The sequence below is a fragment of the Orbicella faveolata genome, unplaced genomic scaffold (genome assembly GCF_042242905.1).
Source record: "Orbicella faveolata isolate gen_17 unplaced genomic scaffold, um_ofav_v1 contig_2, whole genome shotgun sequence".
NCBI classification, from domain to species: domain Eukaryota; kingdom Metazoa; phylum Cnidaria; class Anthozoa; order Scleractinia; family Merulinidae; genus Orbicella; species Orbicella faveolata.
Genome location: NW_028301547.1, coordinates 9,272,501 through 9,281,255, shown reverse-complemented (window position 1 = coordinate 9,281,255; position 8,755 = coordinate 9,272,501). Strand labels below are relative to the sequence as shown.

Here is an 8,755-nt window from a genome sequence, read left to right as displayed (position 1 = left end):
GAAATTAGCTGCTCATGTAAACAAGAAGAAGTCCCTGAAAGTACAATCGCAAAGCCTGTATATATGAAAATACAAAAGGCAAAGATCAGGGCAATGACGACGTTTCATTTTTGCTGTTTTTTCTCGTAAAAGTTGCGCGAGGAGTCTAATTTTATCCTCACGCAAACTTCCCTTTTGATGTAACATGTATATAGTTTCCAACTTTGCTTTCACTTTTCCGCCACTGCTTCAAGATCCAGAACGCTAAAAACTCTGCTTTTTTACACGAATCATATACCTTTGTAAAATAATTGAAAATAATTATATAATGTCAATCTTTACATTAATTCCTTCATCTTTACCCAATGGAAAGATCCAGCGGGAGCACCAAGGTCCCTCTATACCAAGTGACGCTAATTTGATATTTTTAGAATTTTCCACTCACTGGTATCATTCAATTTGGCGACTGAAAGTTGCACCTGTTGACTGGGACATGGTTCAATGTCTCTGTTTTTTTTCTTTTTTTGGTAAAAATTTAATCGATTTTTCTTATTTACTGTTGGCTCGAATTTTGTTGAAACGAGGCGTGTAATATTTGAGCACAAGTACTATTATTCTAATAATCATTCTGCAAAATTAATATATAGATTTAGGCCAGCCTAAAAGCGGAGCTCCTCAGTTATTTTTCGGAATGTTGCTACTAATGAAAATAATCCAACATGTATGAGGTAAATTGCGAATGATTTAATAGTTTCAGCCGGAACTAGTATTACATCAGCAGATCGAGGTGAAAGATGGTGTGATTATGAAATATAGAGCCATGATTTCAAGGATTTCTGGAAAGCCACCAAAAATCTTGATCACATAACACAACTGTCTTCTGTGCTTTTTGGTAGCATTTCTTGTTCTTTCCTACCTTATTGAGAAAGACAAGGCATTGTTATTAATCATTATATTCTTCCTTAGTTAACATGGGGACTCCCTCACAAAAGAAGTTTACACATTTTTTTGTTGTGGGGACTGATTGAAATACAGTGGTTACAATATACTCAGTCCCTGAATCTCTACCAAATGTAATCTCACAAAAATACCAAAACAGTATACATACGTGAAAAGTTGGAAAGTTTTTTTTTCTAACTTGTCCCCAAAGATGCATTTAGCCATCTTCACTATTGTATGGAGTCTGCTCCTGCTGGAAGGGTTTGCAATGAGCAAAATGACACCCCCGCATAAATGGTAATTACGATATATATTTTTTTTGCTGATCATGAATACTTGCATAGGCTTCTAATAGTAATTTTATTACTCAATTTCAATGTGATTTGTTCTTTTTCTCGACTGGCATTGTGGACTACAAGAGCTGTTATTGGGTTCCATTAATTAATTTTGCTATGATTAAATTATACCAAGAATTATCAGTAAGCTAAGAGGAAATTATATTATGTACATGTATTTTGTCTGCACTACACAACCAAATGCACTCCAAGGATATCAGGCATAGGTACATTTGTCAGAAGAGCCCAGCATATCCAAGATATGTTTTGATTGACACATCACTTACGATAATTTACAGCAAAATGGATAAAAAATACATCAATATCCTACATGCACCAAAGCCAGACATGGGGTTATAAGGCAATCATTTAAACAACAGATTGAAGTAATTTATAAATTAGAGAACACTATTTCTACAACAGAATGGAACAAATTAACCTTATCGGACATTGCGAATGGCAAGGCTGTCTGTAGAATGTCACAAATTTCTCAACCCTTTCTTTCTACAAAAATGCTAATCCTGCAACTTTACTTAAGACCCAGTTCTCCATTTCGTGTTGGCAAAATATCAATTTATGCCATGTCCAATGCAGATTATCACAAAATTGATTTAAAAGCTCAATAAATATCATTTTAAAGCCAAAAAGCCAATTATTTAAATAAACCGTGAGTAAATTATCTCTAAGAAAAACTGATTAATTTAACAGGCACTTAAAAATAATTAGTTAATATGTGTTTCTTAATAATGTAATGCAGTGTGTCACAATGTTGCAGCTATGATATTACTACACAAAGGATGGGTTGCAGAACTGAACCTCCAAGTCAGTTTATTCAATGAACTTGGTGCAGAATTTATAATCCCATCAAGTTGTCTGTAAATACAGAGAAACCAAACAAAGCATTACAATCATAAGTAATGAATTACTGAACTCTTTTACACGTATGAGCAGTGTATGTTCCATTAATATTGAGGATCTCTCAGAAGCTGCATCCATGATAAATTAATTTGTTCCCAGATGCATTTGTTTATAGCACTTTTCACAAATTAATATATCTGTCAGAAATATCTCACCAGGCCATGCTTGCTTTGAAAATCTTTGATGTTTTAATACAGGCTGCCCATCTGTAAACTGTTCATATATTGACTGACTGGAACAGGCATGTAATTCCTCTCTTTGATATACAGTGTACTTCATTGTGACTTGTTTACTGAGTGTTAGTAGTGAATCAAATGCTAGGGGTTGGTACTCCAACTTTCACAGTGCCAGGCTCTGCCCTGAGATACAAAGCAAACTTACATAACTGTTATGAACTTCGCAACTTGCTTTCGAGAGCAAATGCAATTTGCTTCAAACAAGAAACTGGAACACTGCAAATTACAACAATGTGCACAGTCCCAATCACAGGGTCATCCAGGTTGTTTGTTTGTACATGTACATATAACTGTACAACGGTATATGAGTTCAGCTTCCAGAAGAAAATCAGAGTTTGTCAGGATAAATACTGATGTTCTTGCTTACTCAATGAATGAATGTGCAGTTCCAGAAGATATTCACACCCAACACCCATTCATGGCCAGTCTTAAGAAATTCCAAACTAAAGTATCAGGAATCAAGAGCTCTAACAGAGAAAAAACCTCCATGTGGGGTATGAATCTTTTCTTGAGGAAAACAATTACAAAATAATGTTTAAGAAACATCTTACCTTTCAGAGAATTTTGTAATCTACACTGTCTGGCCAGTTCATATATTTGACAAGTTGACACTGGGCATGTTTGTAAATTTGTGCACTTCAACATCACATTACTATGTAGTAGCACTGGTCAACTAAAAACAGCATAATTTGGTTAATTAATATACACTGTACATTATTAGGCTGAAATATTGGTGTAGGTTGTTGCACATCAACAGATACAGAAACTATTTTCACCTGAATCATAACAAGTGAAAAATCGTGCATGAGACATTTACATCTACATGTAACAGCCCTCCACCTCAGAACCATCACAGATATGATATGACATTTTTAAACTCTGAAATTTCAGATTATTCAAGATTAACATATGCACATACATCATCTGGGGCAACCCTAAAACACTGAATTTGGAAACCAAAATCCGGAATCCAGAATCTGGAATCCAGAATCTGGAATCCGGAACCGAAAACCAGAATCTGGAATCCAGATATTATGAATGATGATAGAAATAATTTACTTCAGCAATGTCTAATTAATAAATATGAGCAAAAATTATTTTCTTGTTAGTTATTTTCTTGGCTTTACTTCAGCCACAGACTGTCATTGCTAAAAAATGATTGACTAGTTCTGAACAACCCTTAGCTATATATCTGGCCCGGTTGTTCAAAAGTTGCATAAAGCTATCCATTGGGTACATCACTATCCAGTCAGGGTTACTGATTTTTTGGGTGGATAGAGTTACTCATAGCCTGCGAGCAGGCTCTAGTATCTGTCTCTAGTGTCTGAGCAGGCTAAATAGGTGTCTAGTGTTTTTCTGTATTGGCACGTCACCAAGAGCCTTCATGCGGCTTTGCCACTCACGCCCCCAGCCGAAACACAAGAGCCTGCTCATAGGCTAAGTTACCCATCTTTTGTTCAAGCTGGCCCTGGTGAGAGCCCGGTTCTTGTCTAGATCAAATTGCTCTGAGAAGACTGGTGAGCAGCACATTAACAACAAGCTATTATAGGCTATTGCAGTGAGTTTCTGGCAGTCTTTGAGCATCTTTTAACAACATGTGGTCTGATCTGTTGGCAAGTGAGAAGCAGATGGAAGTAAGTGCGCAACATTTCTACAAATTGGTTTAATATGATGGCCGCCACGAATATGAAATGCTGATTTGTCACAGTATCAGTGTGAAAATTGTGTTAATCTGGAATTGGTCTCGTATCTGTTGGAAAAATCAAATTTCATATTTAGACCAGACAGGTTAGCCTTTGGACTTCGAAAGTGGGGGGCCTGACCGTCAATGTACAGGGGGCTGCCACTGACAGATATCCTGTTCTCTATGAAATTTTCTATCTTGTTCAGTATCTACTAGACATAAAGGATAAATTTATACTTCCGGTAAATTGAAGATCACTTATTGAACAAAATGGCAATTACCAGCAAGCTTATTTTAGATGCTCTCGAGGTGCTTGGAATAAAATTAAGACGCACTTTACTGAGATTCTCATAATCATAGCCCTCACTAGAAATAACGGTTGCACCATTTCAACAGACGGGGGATTTTTGTTTCAAAAAAGGTTAAGTTTGAGGTCCTTTTTACTTGGCAGCTTATTTTTTACTGTCGAAAAGCTAAGCAAAACAATTTTTGTGTATTTGAAGAACTCATTTTCTTTGATTTGCGGATTCCGGTTTCCGGTTTCTGGATTCCGGTTTTTGGTTCCAGATTCCGGATTCTGGTTTCTGGGTTTTAGGGTTGCCCCATCTGTAACAGAGTGTTTGCTTCACATTCAGTTTACACCTGGCTGTTCTCCAGCATAGGCAGACTTATAAGTTTTCCTTCAAAAATATATTGCAACAACTATTGCATCTTTCATTACCTATTCTTGTGATGAAATGACACAAAATCCAAGAACAAGAAGTCATAAGCATAAACCTAACTTACGTGGTGCTTACAGTTAATCTCTTACTGTCTACATATGCCGTCCATAAACTGGTGATGCCTGGACAATGTACTCATTATTTTTCTGATCACACCTTTTAAAACATCACTGTTATATAATTTGTCCTGAAAAAGCAATACATGAAATGTTATGCCTTTGGCACTCACCAAATACCTTTACATGATGTATAATGTACACCATATAAACATTTACAATAGATCATTTTCACTGTCACGCAATAAAAAAAATAAATCGAAAACCATCCTTTGGAAAAAGCTATGAAATTATGATGTTATAGAAGGTAACTACATAAGACACTTCAGTCTCCAAGTTTTAGGCCTGTACGTTCCCCCAAACTTCAGATATTCGTCGAAATGTTTCGCAGATATTTACAGAGCCCAGTATGAAAACGCCATGTTGGTGTACCTCCGTGGTACACCAATATGGCAGCCGGAAAATAGAGTAAACATCTGGAACTTTCTTTGGCTATCTAGGCGACTGATTATCAGTACTGATCAAAGAAGCATTTACATAAGCACTTTTCGTAATGCTCAAATTTCTAAAAAAGCTCAAAATCATGAGATAAGTTTATATTTTTTGACGAACTCGATCTTAGCCTTATGTCACGCACCTCCATAACCCTGACATTCAAAATGGTCTGGATTCCAAACGAAGCACGTTATTGAACTGTAAAATTGTGAACAGATATAAATATACCGCCTCTTATGCCTAACGAGGATAAAAACTTTGGTGGCTCTTTAGTTTTGGATTTTAGAAAGCGATGACGTCACGTGAAAACGATCTATTCTTTTTACTTTCATTGTAACTCTTTTGTGTCATTTTCCCTCACTTGAAGACAGGACTTCCACATTACGTGATAATTTGCCTCTGGAATCTCTATAAATTCACAGGGAGAGATAACAATTAAATCGTGACTAATTTTAGCAAAGGAGGCATTCAAATGTCAGATTTTCATACTAAGTTTATACAGTAACTTTACAATACTCCTCGTATATATATATAACCTCTCAATTATTGCACCTATAGACAGAAGGTGTACTGGGAGAAGAAATGTTCTAAACTTTCTGAACTTTTCCCCCTTACCTGTAATAGCCAGGATGACTATTATGAACTACGGTTTGTAACCAACACCAACATCAGGTTATGTATACACATCTATATTTTGTTGTCGTCTGTAATCATAAAAAAATAAAAATTTAAAATCCTCCATAAAGTTCATACTCAATAACACTGCTACATGTAGCACTGTTACTGGAAATCAATTTAAGTGAAACTGTTGAAACAGCTCTGTCAAAATTGTTTCTAACAGTTAAGGCAGGATAACAGAATATACATGTAGCAGACAGCAAAGGCTAGAGATACACACATGTTAGTTATCAGTTAGGATTTGGTGAGCTTCTGTGCCGTAGGTATGGTGGAAAATAATAGATTATCAGAAATGAAGGTTCCTGAGACATCTTTGACAGCACTGAGAGGAATTAATATATAAATTCACAAAAGAACGAGAAGTTCTTGCCCTGTCCAGTTCTCTGTAATAAAAATATCATTTACATACAAGTCATTTATTATACATGGTTTGTGTTTAAAGCCGATATAATGCACACTCTGATTGGCCAATTCCAGTGCATTATTTACATTTACATGGTATACCTCGGTAAAATCATAAAACATTGCATGCGACTAAAATAAAAAATTTAAAAAATAAAAATAAAAATAAATGCCTAATTCATAACAATTTAAAACACTCAACACTAAAACAAATGTAATTCTTCACTTGAAAATTATTCTCCGGTAATGCCCATGGGCCAATTACAGGCATGCTAAAAAGTCCTAACACAAAGTAAAAGGAAATTAAGAAAACTATTGCTTTTTCCCGGAAAATTGTAGCAACTGAAGACACTGATGGAACACTCTGAGAGTGCATTCTATCAACCTGATGAGATAAAATTTAAGGAGAATAGAGAATTCACAAAGTTATATCACAAACGAATTGGTACTGGACAGGACAAAGGACACTGTACAGCCAGGAAGAAACTGAAACTTTCTTCGACGAGCAAAAAAGTATGCATGCACAACAAAGAAAACAGTCAATGATATTCATTTAACAAGTTAGTTAATAAAAAATTAGTGTGAAGAAGAGAGCAGAGAGAGAGAGAGAGAGAGAGAGAGAGAGAGAGAGAGAGAGAGAGAGAGAGAGTGGAGATAGGAGAGCGCTCTCTCCAACTAAATTGTGTATATATATGTATGTAAAAGCTATTCTTATTACTGAGAAATGGTCAGGGCAAGAACTTCTATTACACTGTTCAATTTACCGAGTTAATTAGTACTCTCTCACTTTTTAGGAACATTTCCATATTAAGTGTAAATACCGTATTGGGGAATAACCTCTTATTAAGAAAATAGGGTCCATGTACCCCCAACCAAAAGCAATGGCATAAATAAAATGAAATAGCCAATCAAAATCAAAGCAGAGCTTAATTTGTCGACAGGATTGCCATGCATAATCGTCTACTCGACATTTTGGACTATACACTGTATAAGCATTTCACCAAAGCGAACTAATTGGACAGACAACAAAATAAAACGAGGAAATCTACATTATAAACACAAGATGCATATTACTACATCTGAGCTCGAGTATCAACAGCAATCCCTTCTCAATGAAAGGTGACCGAATAAAAGAGAGGATAAAGAAAATTCGTTTAAGCTTGTAGTGTTAAAGTTTAAAAATTATTCACGCTTAAATTTGATTGAATATTACTGAGAGTCTGTATTTTTGCCGACGGTTTAATTTAGCTTTGCAGTCATTTTATTGGCAGTAGCTTTACCAGTCTTCAACCAAATCAACCTCGGAATTCACAAAAACATTTCGCCAAACCGAATAAATTGAACTAACAAAACAAGGAAATCTCCATACTTTGTAATCACAATATGCAAATATTCACATAGGAACAAAAGTAAATTTAGCAAATCCTGTTCGCTTCGGCTTAAAATGGTTTGTAGACCTTTCTTGGTTTTCAAAACAGAAGAAGAAATTTTAGCAGTCTACGAAGCGGCAGTGCTAACTAACTCAGAGTAAACTTCAAAACTCGCCCGGCCGTGTTTACAAGTACGGTTTTGGTTAAGCTTATTTTTAGACGTGAGGTTATAAGCTTAAGTTGACGACGAAAATCGACAGAAAACTTTATTTGTTTACAACTTACAGCAACCTCCAAAGCGACCCACGTGTTATTGTTTAGAGACGAGCGAAATTAAAACGATGCAATTTTTAAAATCTCTTACAGCATGGCTTCAAATAAGGAAGACTTTCAATGGATTCCAATTGAAAATAAGCTTAGCTAAGCTTATATCGCCGAGGCAACTTAATAATTTTCAGAGCAAACGCAACAACAAAAGTCACTTACCGCAAGTTGGCAATTCAGTTCGGCCAGTGTAAATCTTCCAGGCAGAAACTTGCAGCAAAAGTTGTGAAGACTGAACTGAAGTTATATTTTCGATAGATCAACGAATCAACCACTTCTTTCCGCTACGTTTACTGTTTTGTATTTTCTCTAAAACTCTCGGGTACGTTTGATTTCTCTTGTTCATCACCTGACCAAATCATGTGACTTTTGAATTTTCTTGCACGGCTGCACAGCATCACGTTCGCGCGAATTTTGAACTTGGCCATGAGGAGTTCTGCAGTCTTCTGATTTGTCGGGTACTTTCGCCTCCTTTCTATAGCCCTCGTTAGCTTTGGTTCACGGCATTGTTCGGTATTATTTCACCTCCTTTCTCTAGCCCTTGACTAGCTATAATTCACGGCGTTGTTCAGTACTGTTTCGCCTCCTTCCCCAGCGCTGGCCCGCTCAGTCTTTTT

At 36.1% G+C, this 8,755-nt stretch overlaps 1 long non-coding RNA gene across 3 annotated transcripts in view; it reads right to left on the bottom strand.

The window, feature by feature from the left end:
• Positions 1-489: 489 nt before the first annotated feature.
• Positions 490-8,755, bottom strand: part of LOC149111872 (uncharacterized) — an 8,633-nt gene continuing 367 nt past the window's right edge. Inside the window, exons 1-5 of one of the 3 annotated variants that reach the window (XR_016207209.1) lie at positions 8,301-8,755; positions 4,878-5,000; positions 2,959-3,080; positions 2,327-2,530; positions 490-2,126 (exon numbers count right to left, since the gene is read on the bottom strand). The exon at positions 8,301-8,755 is cut by the window's right edge and continues 367 nt beyond it. This is a non-coding gene — a long non-coding RNA (uncharacterized LOC149111872). Of the gene's footprint in view, positions 2,127-2,326; positions 2,531-2,958; positions 3,081-4,877; positions 5,179-8,300 lie in introns of those variants that run through there. The other 2 variants (XR_016207207.1, XR_016207208.1) reach the window with 2 other exon arrangements.